The sequence below is a fragment of the Sinocyclocheilus anshuiensis genome, unplaced genomic scaffold, assembly GCF_001515605.1.
Source record: "Sinocyclocheilus anshuiensis isolate Anshui unplaced genomic scaffold, SAMN03320099.WGS_v1.1 scaffold70, whole genome shotgun sequence".
Lineage (NCBI taxonomy): Eukaryota > Metazoa > Chordata > Actinopteri > Cypriniformes > Cyprinidae > Sinocyclocheilus > Sinocyclocheilus anshuiensis.
Window position 1 is genome coordinate 3,064,066 of NW_015542377.1, and position 13,854 is coordinate 3,077,919.

A 13,854-nucleotide genomic window follows, 5' to 3' on the forward strand; every position below is an offset into this window, starting at 1 on the left:
TATGGTCTGCACACATTACGTTCACATAGATATGTGCGCATTTTTCGTAAAGTCTATTGGGTTTGTACACACACATCTGGTTATTTTTGCGTTACTTCACGTTTACTAATGCGTGAAATTCCTTCATTCGATTTCTGGTAGCAGAACCAAATTTGCATTACCGGAGGGCACACACAGTCTGCCATGTTGTTCAAATAATATTTTGTGGCGATTTAAACTCAATATATTTCACGAGTAGTGCAAAAAGAGTGAAAACAACGTTAAAAGTCCACATTCTCCTGTGCGTGTCAAGCCCTCTTGTGAGTAAATCCTGGCTTGAGCGCTGTGCTCTGCGATCGATTAACTCGTCTGTGCAGAAGTAGACAGGAACAAGCTAGACGGATTGGCAAAGTCAGAACGAGTGTGATTAAAAAACACAAACAAAATACAGAATCAGAAATACGACAAGCTCCAAGCTGTTAAATTGACTTGACAAGCGGTGCATCATTGTCTTCGATTAACTTATTGGGATAGACAAGGGATCAAAAGGTAGGTGTATATCGAAATGTTTATTCGGTGGTTTGGTGTCGAGAGGGAGCCATTTTACAACACTTTATTCCTGCTCGGAATGCTAGCTTAGCTTAGCTCGCGCCGTGGCTAAAACAACACGCGTTCCGTCACGACACAAGCCCGAGTCGTTATAAGTCACTCTTATGTATCCGTCTAATAATGCCTAAAAGTTTCTTTGCTCTAAAAGTTTACATTTAATCACTCAGCGTGGACTAAAAGGTTTCTGCACACATTGAATGGCCTACTATGCTAACTGTGCCGTGCTAGCGAGCGTTCAGCAAGTAACGTTAGAAAGACGAGTAAGTTTGTTACAGTTTGTTAGTATTTTTAACTCCTGTATGCTCCAGAACGGTTGGCTGAGCATATTAAATAATAGTTTGCAATTATCACAAATATATTTTAAAGTCGATTGTAGTTTATATTCTGCAGCTAACTCTTTTGCTAGTTATACGCCTGCTCTTAGTTTTCCTCCACTTTACTTTCTACTTAAGCTGTTTTGCATTTTACAGATAACTTGTTTATCTTATTGTAACGTTAGCTAGACAGTTCACGGCCGTGGACAGATATATTTCATATAAAATCCGCTGAAAAAGAGATGATTAGTCATGTTAAAAGTGTAATTCATTCAAAAATGACATTTTTTGTCATAATTTACTCGCTCTCATTTTGTTCCAAACCTATATGATATACTTTATTCTGAGCAATAGAAAAAGACATGTTTGGCAGAATGTTAGTGACCTGACCGTATCAGTCATCATTCACTTTCACTGTTTTTCCATGCAGTGAAAGTCAAATGACAAGACAAGAGATGTCATTCTGCCTGTTATCTCCTTTTGTGTTCCTCTGAGGGGGGAAAACATACAGGTTTTGAAAATGGTGAAATGAGTGGCAATAATGTTTATTTATTTATGAATGTATTTATTGTTTATGAATGTAGTTAAATATTCAATATTTTTATTGCAGGTAGAGTGTGTAAAGTGTCTGTTTTAGTAGCATTTGTAACCTGTGAAAGCAGCTTATTGTGCTGATGGTTTTTTAGTAGCCAGCATAATTGGATAGTTGACACTGGCAGATCACATGAACTTTTCTTTAATTTGACAAAGTAGTTCTGCTTTGTAACTTTTTTTGTTGTGCTCAAATATTTTCAAATATAGTCTCTCAGTTTGAGGTTATAGAAACTGCATTCATAAAAATTATTCAGGATTGGAAAAACATAATTTCAAAAGTTTTAGATTAAAGGGTTAGTTCACCCAAAAATACAAATTAGGCTGCGTTTTACTCACCCCCGAGGCATCCTAGGTGTGTATGACTTTCTTCTTTCAGACGAATCCAGTCGGAGTTATATTAAAAATTGTCTTTGATCTTTCAAGCTCTATCATTGCAGTCAGTGGGTGTTGCATGGCTTCAGTCCAAAAGAAGTTAAATAAAAAGTGCCCATGCATAAGAAAAAGTGTCTCACACAGTTCCAGGGGGTGAACAATGGCCTCCTGTAGCGAATCGATGCATTTTTGTAAGAAAAATATCCATATTCAAAATGTAATAATCACTTTAATCTAGCTTGCGCCAGCAGTTGTACACAGAAGCAGTTCCGGGAGCATGACGTATGAGGTCAACATTGCGCATGAGTCTTGTGAAAACCAACATTTGTTTACAGGATCAAAGGAAGCAAAGTTTCCTTACTTTAGCAAAGGAAAACCAGTCTCCTCTTGGCTTATATCGAAATCCTCTGACATTCTTCTTTACAAATTCTCGTTTTGTACTTCTAAGTCTTGACCGTTGTTTTGTTTTGATCTCTCTGCTGCGTTTCCGCATTCGTCACTTTTGAGCAGCGCATGTGCAAAACCGACCTCATATGTCATTCCCCCGGAACTGCTTCTGTTTACAACAGTGAGCGCAAGCTAGATTCAGGTGATTATTACGTTTTGAATATGGATATTTTTCTTAAAAAAACTCATCGATTCGCTACAGGAGGCCTTTGTTCACCCCTCGGAGCCGTGTGAGACACTTTTTTTTATGGAAGTAAAACGCAGCCTAGTTTTCATTTTTGGGTGAACTAACCCTTTAAGTAGGATATAGCATGTCACCCTGCAGAACACAACTGTCTTTGATTGATGTCTTGTCAGCTACCCATTTGTAAGAAGAAATTAATTTTGCCATTAATTGCTGTGTGATCACATATTTACACACACATACATTTATTTAGAATAAAATTGATCTAAATATTGGTTGTTGTTTTACAGCATTGGTCTGCAGATAAATTGTGAAGATCTGGAGGAGGAATGACCTGTTGGATTTGTGACTGCAGGATTCTAAAAGACCCGAGATCTCCCAACATGCAATAATACAATCTGGAGTACACCTGTTGTTTCACATTATTGAATGTTCAAGGTTTGCTTGCACCTGGACGCTTTTGTTTTGGTTTCGCTGAATTACCAATGCACGGTTCACCGTATTTAACAGGAATCTGTGCACTTTGGCTTCAAGTTACTCACCTCTGGAAGCTACTTTGAATTTGATGAACTGGAAGGTTGGAAGTGTTGTTAGAGGTCAAATCATATTTACTTTAAATTTTTTCGGTAGCCTAACGTGATATTGGTTCACCAGCCATTTATCAGCCATGTGGGGCGAGAATTAAAGATGTCAAGATTTCATTGTTTGGTTCACTGAATCACCTGAAGTATGAGCTGTTGAAAGTTAAAACAATTCTCATGACTTTATAATATAAAGCACTTCTAGGTATTGTGATGTGACAAATCAGCCCCCCTCCCCTTTTCGCCCTGACGTAGCACCTTCGCTGTTTTGATGAGGTGAACATATTCAGATCACCACTTTGCGCAAAACAGCTTTGTGTGGTACAAACCCACTCTCCGTTTTTTTGTTGCTGTGTGTGTCTTCAGCCCAAAATGAGTTTGTAAAGGAGCTTCTGAGTGTCAGAGCAGGCACAACGTGCTGCTACCACAAGAACCCAGAATAAGAGACTGGAAAATCCAAGACTCAAACAGAGTTTCATTTCAAAACCCCTTGGATTTGCTTCATTTGTATCCAGTTGAACTGAATGCACACAGTCATCATCGGTGAACTAAGGGTGTTGTGGAGAGTCACTCTGGCATTACTGATCAAACATATCCGTTATTCTTCCAAAACTACACGCCACTGATCAAGAGCAACACGTCTGCATCTCTTCCATCACCTAACAGTTTCACCTTGGGCTGCACAAGTTTCACTTCCATCCTTTTCTTTGCACCATCCTGGAAACTGGAGTTTGCCTGTGACAGGCGTAGCGGTTGTCCTGAGGCTTCAAAGCCCGTGAAAGTGCATTGGTTGGGCCCTCTACACAGATACAGCCAAGGACAGGGTCATCGAGCCTTTGTCTCTGGGGTAAGAATCCACAACATTTAGTTGGAACTTTCTTTGGTATTGGTTATTTTGTACTTTGAATGAGTTACCACTTATGTAATGGAATTTGAGATTTGTCATTAAGTAGAATGCATTGTTTTAAAGTTAGTTCTTGTGAGTCTAAGTAAATACAGTCAATCATATCAAGGCCAAGAGAGCAATAAAACAGAAGTTAGTGTTTTTTTGTTTTGTTTTAATGTTTAACCTAGAAACTTCTTGCTAGAAACGTCTTGAAAATGCATGTTATAGATCTTCTTGTGTTGTGTTCAATTTTTTTAAAGCTTTTTTTGGCCTCATAATATTTAAATCACTTTGTCATAACTTGATCTTCTGGTGAAAACGACAGACTTTTCTCTGGTAACATGCTGGACTTCTCCAATCATTTAGTCTGGTTAAACTCCGCCCCTCCACATTCAAGTGGTTTTCAATTTGGTTCAAATGTGTGGACCAGCTCGGTCATTCCTAGGGCTGGCTGGCTGGCACAGGTGTGGTTTCTATGGACACCTTTTTTTTAGTGATATCTGTCAAGTTGTGGGGCATATTTTATGCATGGTATTCCAAAAATCATTTGTAGCATCTTTAATACGCAGATACAACTGTAAGTCATTTGTAGGTTGATATCCATAAAAAGGGTAAGCACTGGCCCTGCGGTGCTTTCAAAACATTTTTCTCTTTCATTGAGTATCACAATCAGCCTGACTCAGCAACATGAGTTTCAGGGCAAGACTATTTTGTTTCCTGACCTTTGTCTGATGGGGGAGTATTCAAAAACTGTTTAAAAACAGTCATTCCTTTTGTATTTGGTGCTACAGAAATGGCACTTTTCACCTTTTAAAATCACCTTCAAATCAAAGATTAAATTTCTTGTTTTTTTTTTTATGGAATATTGCAGTATTTTTTATGAATGATTCATCCATGTACATCTTTATTTAAAAAAAAAATAATATATACCCTCGTAATCTTTAATTAAAAATATTACCGTAATGGCCCGAATATAAGACGACCCTGATTATAAGACGACCCCCCGTTTTCCAGATGTACCTTTTGGAAAAAGGCTTTTTAAAAACCAAATCTTGTTTTTTCTCAGTAAAACACATTTTGTCTTCAATTATTTTCATATTGCATATTCTTTCTATTTTAATTTTTCTTATTAACAGTAGAAGTTAAATCTTACTGTAGTCTTCAAATCTGGTACTGTTTGGTCGCGATCTTTACAACACGCATTTACATATTTCATGGCACACTCGTTTTATGCGTATTTGGCGCCACCTATTGTTGTGGGTGTATTATTGACATGTCAAAGTCTAGACCCTGAATATAAGACGACCGTGTTTTTTCAGATGTATTTCCAAGAAAAAAACATCGTCTTATATTCGGGTCAATACGGTAATGTTTCCTCCTCCCTGGAATGATATCAAGGATGATGACGTGTACGTCTGCTCAGGGGCTGGGCAATGAAGTTATCCGAAGGCTAGACCAATTTCAAAACTAAAATTAAATGAAAAATTCATAAATTCATAAATGAAATCTGATCTGTGATGATGCGACTGTCGTTCGGCACGCTGCATTGAGCAGCCGCGTTCAGTTTTTAATTGTAGTGTCTGTTCTTTTACTGAACTAAATGATTTTTATTACTATAAAAAAATCAAAACGACGGTGGGGGTCGGTGCCGCGGTGGGCAAGTGACGTAACCGGTGTTGCGGCTTAACAACGGTATCACCGTCAGCACCGTCTATCGCGGCAAGCCTACTTGCCAACCGCATTCACAATCACAGCAATTAGCAAATGACAATCATCCAATCAAATGTCCTGCCCTTTTTCTATTTGTCACAATAGGAAAGCAAGGACATTTGCAATTTCCATTTCATGCTGACTTAAAATATGTTTGCATTAATGTGACTTACTTGTATTAGTAGATTATAATGATGTGATGTTTGTTGCTTGCATTGTCAGTTCAGGCCATGAGGTTTGATGCCTCCATCCATTGACGGGAGACACTGGACCTAAATGGCGCAGCATGACTTTGTTCCTGCCTGGCTTAACTTCTCCACGCCTCAGCCCGCCAAGGTATTGTAATGGATTGTTGACTTTATATTGACTGTGCTTTTTTTTTAATGTTTTTATTCAGGACAGTATGACTTAACAGCCTCTCTTAGTTCTCTTGAGCCTAATCATTCTTCTCTAAAATAAGCTTTTTAAAGCTGAAGCTGTCTGTTTAATTTGTGTTCGTGATTTTTAGTCCCCTGCTGCCCCCCTTGAGAAGCATGGAGAGCACTTTCCCCGCGGAGACAGCCGGCCAATGACCCACTAAGGGCACCTGGAGGTAGAGGAACACACATCTAACCTCCTTTGCATGCAGCGGTAATCTGTTTCTTGCCCTTTGTAATAGCTGTACATTTTCTCTTCAGGTGATGGGTGGCAGCAGCCATCTCTGTTGAGGCATGACTCCGTAGACTCTGGTGTTGCGAAGGGGAGTCAGGGGGGATTGGGAGGCGGACCAGGGTGGAAGGAGACCCCCAGCTGGCATGGGGCACAGAGAGGCCAGGAAGGTCCTCACCACCACCATGCTCGGCATATCAAACGTGGTGGAGGCGAGAGGGACAGACAAGGGGGTCACCGACAGCGCAATGGAAACTTTCATCCACGCAAAGGTGGCCCATATCAGGACAGATATTCTGATGAGGAGCGCAATGATGACAAACTCAAGTTTGTTGATGAGGACTTTGTAAGTATTCTTTTCGTCTTGAGTTTGTTTACTTGTATAGTGGAGTCACACCCCTCCCAGGCATGAGTTAACTGGTTGTGTCATTGAAGAGGTTTAGTTCTGTCATACTTTACATGCCTTTCATGAAGCAGCTGCATAGTTAGTTTGCATTCAGGCTTTCTGTTTTCATGTGAATTTCAGCCCTCCTTGAACCCAGAGACAACTGGAAAGCCAGCCAATCAGCCTCGTGCTGTCGGTACTCCAGCAGGAGTATGGGGTAAAGTTGCTTTCATTAATTGAGTCACCTCCTTCCAGCTGCATAAAAATTTAAATATCATGTTACATTTTCTGGTTTGTTCTGTAAGGTTTTTTTTTTTTTTTTTGCAATATCTGTTACAGAGAACCCCCCTAGTGCTAAGCAGGTTATGTCTAAGATGCTGGTCATTAAGAAAGTGTCTAAGGAGGATCCCAGTGCTGCATTTTCAGCTGGTTTTGCCAGTGCTGGCCCTCTTCCCACCAATGGTTCTAAAGTCCCCATCACTGGACCCAGCGTCTACAAGAATCTGGTCCCCAAACCTGCCACTGCCCCCACCAAGGTACTAAGCCAGTGGATCTTAAAATAGTACTTGCGTGATGTTTGGGATTTGTTATACAGACTTATTGGGTCACATCACTTATAGTGAAGACTAGGCTTTTTCCTAATGTTGTTTTGATTGTATTAGGGCAATTGTGTCATTTGCCATTTTATAAATAAATCCTTTGCCTTCCTTTTTATAGCCTGGCCCATGGAAACCCAATGGAAGGGAAACTAAAGTGGGTTTGCATTTCTCTGGACGGGATTCGGCCTTCACCAGCCCAGTTTCTGTGACCAAACCTCTGACACCCATCAGTGTACCTGCCCATGGCACTTCTAAAGAGGTAAAATGACAAAGTCAGGCATGCAGGCTGTTTTTTTAGTTGGCTTTGATTTAAAAAGTCAGGACAATTTCTTTTTATTTTATTTTTTCTCCATTAAATAAGAAACGCATGCAATGACCAAGATGGCCATTATTTCTACAATAAATAGACCTTCCGTCACTCTTTATCTTAAGGTCCAATTCTCAGTCACTATTAACTACAACCTTTGCCGGTCCCACTTTATATTAAGTGGCCCTAATACCTGTGTACTTACATAGTAACTAATTGTGTACGTAGTAGGGCTGTGCGATTAATCGAAATCATCATAAAATCGCGATTTGAGCGTGCGCGATTTCTAAATCGCTTTATAGACCAATGCATGGCAAAAAAAATCCCTGGACACGGGGATTTTTTCTGCCATATGTCTATTCTAGAGACATTTTGTTACACCTTTACTTAGTGATTATTTTTCCTTATGTCTGTTCTAGAGGCATGTTACAGCTTTTTGATAACGCTCTAATTGGTTTTCTTTTAGAAATGTTTCAAATTCACACTGAATGCATTAATGACTGTAATCACATTTTTATGAATTTTTAATTAATGTATCACTGAAGGGAACTGTCTTGAGAAAAGTTTTGATGGAAATGGCATATAAATGGCGTATAAAGCGCAACTCTGCTTTGTTTACAGCGGTAAACAAGGAAACGCTATATTGCGGGTTTTCCCGCGGAATAGGGCTATTTTAACACTGTTGCCGCGGGTTGTTGTTCATGTCCGCGGGTTGAAGCGACCCCAATAACGTGATATTTATATCAGAATCCAATTTGCTAGTAAAAAGAAAAGAAAAGAAAAAGAAAATCTGAATTCTGAATCAGCTATGATCGGAGCATCACTAATTAAAATAATAAGTAAAATGCCTCAAATTTGAAGTACAATCTGGGATGTCTTTTTCTATCAATTCTTCGGACACCAACCACAATTTATACGTAAAGCCTAACTTACTGGCCGGTGCTGAGTAATTACATGGTAAATCTAATATAAAGTGTAACCCTTTCTTTACCAAAAAGTGCTGTTAGTCCTGTTACACATTTGTACTTTCATTACCAAAAAGTGTTGTTACCAATGTCCTGTTACACATTTGTACTTACACATACCATTCAGTGGGTTGTTACATATGTGTAGTTACACAAACATTAGAGCTGTAGATACTATGTACCAATGTGTACTTACACTGTGGTTGCATACTACGTACTCGTCTAGTTACTATGTAAGTACACGGGTATTAGGGCCACTTAATATAAAGTGGGACCAAGGCAGTAATATGCGCTTTATAACTACTAATAAGCAGCCAATATGCTATTAATCTGCATGCTAGTTAATAGTGAGAATTGGTCCTTAAAATAAAGTGTTACCAGACCTTCGAATCTTTTGCCAGTAAGGACCTAGTACCCAACATTTCCAGAAAATATGATTGCTTTTGGCTTCATTTCAGAGCAAATGCTTTCATGGTGTCATTATATAATTCCTCTATTTACAAAACACACTAGCAGATGAAGAATGAAAGAAAAATGTTTACAACACAGAGCTGCTCTACGCTTCAGTATTCTCTGTTATTCATCAAACAAACGTTATCATGTTTATCCATAGGAGAACATCAATAATCAACACGGCTGCTTACCCAGCATTTTCTTATTTTTAACTCGTGTTTATCTTTCCATCTCTCCTTCTCTCTCTCTCTCCATAGCCGCCTTCCAGCACTACCCCTCCCATAGACATCACCCCCTCGCGGCTAAAGCTGATGCGGCGCAGCACAGACCGTAAAAGTGAGTTCCTGCGTGGGCTAAAGGATGAGAGAAATGGGGATGTGAGTGACTGCCACAGCCCAGGAGCTCCAACAGAGGTGCACATGAATTCATCTCTGATCTGTAGAATATTAGCAGATGTAATGGGTTAATTAATTTGTCATTACAGGCTCGGTTTAAGATGATCAGAATTGGCTTATTAACAGATTTGGAGAAATCCTGTTTATATTAGTTCCAAATCCACCTACAACCTTGTCAATAAATGTGACCCTGGACCACAAAACCAGTCATAAGGGTCAATTTTTTTTCTTTCAAAATCTGAAAGCTGAATAAATAATCTTTCCATTGATGTATGGTTTGTTAGGATAGGACAATATTTGGCCGAGATACAACTATTTGAATATCTGGAATCTGAGGGTGCTAAAAAATCTAAATTTTGAGAAAATCGCCTTTTAAAGTTGTCCAAATGAAGTTCTTAGCAATGCATATTACTAATCAAAAATTAAGTTTTAATATATTTACAGTAGGAAATTTACAAAATATCTTCATGGAACATGATCTTTACTTAATATCCTAATGATTTTTTGCATAAAAGAAAAATCATTAATTTTGACCCATACAATGTATTTTTGGTTATTGCTACAAATATACCCCAGCGACTTAAGACTGGTTTTGTGGTCCAGGGTCACAAAATCTTTTAATTTTTTTCAATATTTTTTATTTCTTTATTTTTTTTGTGGGGGGATTAGAAGGTAAAATGATGTAATATATAAAAATTATTTCCATCTGTTTTGTTTATAAGCATTATATTAGCCATGAGCAACCAGATGTTCAAAATGGCTAATAAATGGAAAGATTCATAGATTTCCTTAAATTTATGTTTGCTGGGGCTTAATTTGTGGTTTATCTTTGTGTTTAGGGAGAGGGAAGTACCCCAGAACCAAGAGAGTTTGGAGAGAGTCATGAGAACGGCATCTCCCACTCTCTCAGTGACTCAGACCCAGAACACTTGTCTAGCTCTCTGGAGGCGGAACACAGGTCAGAGCGACCACATACAAACACTTCAAAGCATTCTCCTCCATCAGACACATATAAGCTCACTTCCAGATTCTAGTGAATTGCCTACATGAGTGAATGAGTGAATGTCCTCCCAAACATGAAAAATCTGTCATCATTTACTCAGTCATGTTGAGTGTTACTTTCTTTCTTCTGTGAAACACAAAAAAATGTTTTGTTTTAAAGAATCCTCAAAACAGTTCAGGTTCCCATTGACTTGTATTGTGTGGACAAAAATATAATGAAAGTCAATGGGAACCGAAATGAAGCATTAAAATATATCTTAAAAATATTTTCTGGTCAGCAGAAGAACAAAATACATACAGATTTGAAAGAAAAAAAGCACGAGGGTGAGTAAATGATGACAGAATTTTCATTTTTGGGTGAATTTTACATGGGCAGCAATGCCATATATTATACAAATACCGCTTCTCGTGCATATGGAAGAGTACTGGGTTCATGAGTTGGCAAATAGCATGTTGCTAAACTAGCAATTAAATATACTTATTTACAAGCAAATATCTCTTGTTTCAACCGCCACATTGAATTTATTTTTTAACTGAGCTTCATCACATTGCATCTCAAATCAATTTTCTCATGAAGGATACGTGCAATGGCTCCTTATAATTTGGCCAAAATCAGGTATCTTTGGTCCCTTAGGGACACATTTATAGTGTAATGCTACCTTCATAGGCATCACACTAGGTTTTTGAACAGAGCCTCACATTGATCCTCTCACGTCCCAACAACATAGACAACATCCACAATGCACATACTCACACATATGGATCCTCTGTGACAGGTTGCTGAAGGCAATGGGATGGCAAGAATACCCAGAAAATGATGAAAACTTCCAACCCCTCACTGAGGATGAACTCAAAGAGTTTCAAGCTAAAACTGAACAGGTATGGGAAATGTATACATATAGTTTCTATTTCACTTTTTTTATTCTTGGTTTACATTTAAGTGCATCCTACACATTTATAGTTCATTTCCTCTGTGACTGACTATGTTTGTGTTTTGTCTCAGATGAAGAAGATTGGTCTGGGACGTAACGGTGTGCTCTTGAAGCCACGTAGTGTGGCCCTGCTAAACTGGAGGAACACCCCTAACCCTGGCCTGGAAGAGGGCTCTGAGTCTGAGACGAGCAGTAGCAGCCAGACCTCCGATGATGAGGATACCTAATGTGGCTTTAAACACCCCTCCCACATTTCCCTTTCTCTCTTTCCCTTAATCTGTCTCCTCCATCACACCCATTTATTTCAAACTAAAAGAAGAAGAGAGAAAAGATTCTTTTCATGGACAAGGAACATCGGTCATATCCCAGGCGGAGAGAAAAAGAATTCACTTGTCAGCTCATAGGCAGTGTCTTTCTGTTAGATTTTTTGCCCCCTCTCTCCTTGTCTGCTTTTTGTTCTTTCTCCTGAACTAGAAATGTCAAAGAAAGCCACACGCACCCTCCACCAGATCTTTTTTGTTTTTGCTTGGGGAAAAAAAGACTAATTCATAATAATAACACCAGTTATAACCGTGATTTAACGTGAAATATGACATTATCTGAATGTTCAACCAGATCTTTTTTGTTTTTGCTTGGGGAAAAAAAGACTAATTCATAATAATAACACCAATTATAACCGTGATTTAACGTGAAATATGACATTATCTGAATGTTCTATAAAATGGCTTTGACACCTTTCTAAAAAATCTTTTTTCCTTTCCGCAAGAACAATTCGTAGCATTAGTGTTAAGATGAAACAATCATTGTGAGCCGCTGACTGCGACATTGCTCCCAGTCCCTCATAGAAATGAACTCAAGCCAGTCATCCCTGCAGCAAGGAGGAACTAAAGCAACACTGAATGGACTGTCACATGCAGTCTGGCAGCTAGAACATCAGTCCATTTCTGGCTCCAGTTCCAGCAAACTGCTCATTTTCACTCTTTTCATTCTGCAGAATCATACTAATATACCTGATTTCATATGTCTGTCAAGTACACGTGTGAGAAAACCTTAAAGGATGTTTAAAAGTTAGATTTGAAACCTAGCTTGCGGAAGAGTTTGTCAGGAACTGGTTTTTGAATAAAGGTAACGTTTGGATGCAAGGGTCTATGTTTTATATGTTGCGTTCTGGGAAGCCAGGCGAACATACAGATGTTCAGTTCACTGAGGTTGGGTTCTGTTTAGGAAAGATTGAAGTTCAAAAAATCATAAACAGACTGTTTTCTTTCTTGCCCATATATGGTTTAGTTTTTTTTTCCTGAATAACCTCAATTTAAACCATATTGAAATCCTGAACATTTCGGTTACTCTTTAAAAAGCATTTTCATGCTTACAGAAATAATGCTGTGGCAATCATTTTCAATAGCTTTACATTCATTGCATGTAGATTGATAAGGGGTATTCAATAAACACAAGAAAGGTTTGATGATCTTATTCCCTCACAAAACCCAAATAAAATCTACCCAATGGAATAGAAAGCATTAAACATTATTGGGCTTATGTAATATTTACAATGCAGGAATTGATCCGAGTTGTCTATGGTTTGTAATGACTGTGAACTTTCTTTGAGCGATTCGGTAAGATGGCTTGCACGCTTTGTTCTGCTTTTTTTGTTCTTTAAACGGTTCATTTGAGGTTCATTTTGGGCGCGGAGTTCTATCCCTGCTGCTGGCAGTGAAGTAGAGATCCATCTCTAGAAGTTCTTTATTTCATGAGGGACTGCTGGTGTAAATTGTGCATCTCTTTTTTTTGTACCTTGTTTTTGCTGATAGGGTATAAAAATTGCTTTATTACAGATTTAAGTTACTTTTTTATTTTTGGTACAGCTGTAAAAAATTCCCACATAAATAGTTTTTTCTTTTTTTGTTTGCATTATGTTGTCTCTGCAGCCTTGATATTCAGGGTGGATTGTAAAAAATATAAGAATAAAAAATTGTGAGTTTTGGAAGATTAAGATTATTTTGATAACATTATTTACAGATTTGAGAAGATAAAAGGTGTCATGTATGGGTTTATCTGTATGAGACAAAGCAGACATAAACTACTGCATCATAATGAAAAGATTGGAGAAAACAATTGTAATAAATATTTTGCATCAGTTTGCCAAACATGTCCAGCCTTTCGTTTTCTGCTGAAACACTTGGGGAATCATTCTTCATGTTTTAGGAGGGCAGTTGATAATGTTGAAAATATGCATGCAAAGGATAAAAATAATAAGCATAGCACTGAAGGGTTGGATTCCTCTTGCTCTAACCCCATCCATTCTTTACCACTCCCTTTTTCCAAGGTGATTGTAACCAACAAACAAAACTTCAGTCAACAAATCCAGTACATATAAGTTAAGGCAGACATTCTAACAAAAAGTATATTCCTATTTTTTAAGAATCAGACTATCTGGGTCCAGTTTAGAATTTCAATAGGGAAAAAGTTGCTAACTTTAATAATTTGCTGGA

The 13,854-nt window shown here is 38.3% G+C and overlaps 1 pseudogene; it reads left to right on the forward strand.

The window, feature by feature from the left end:
• Nucleotides 1–293: 293 nt before the first annotated feature.
• On the forward strand, nt 294–11,961 carry LOC107692400 (vasculin-like protein 1; annotated as a pseudogene).
• The last annotated feature ends 1,893 nt before the right edge of the window (nt 11,962–13,854 follow it).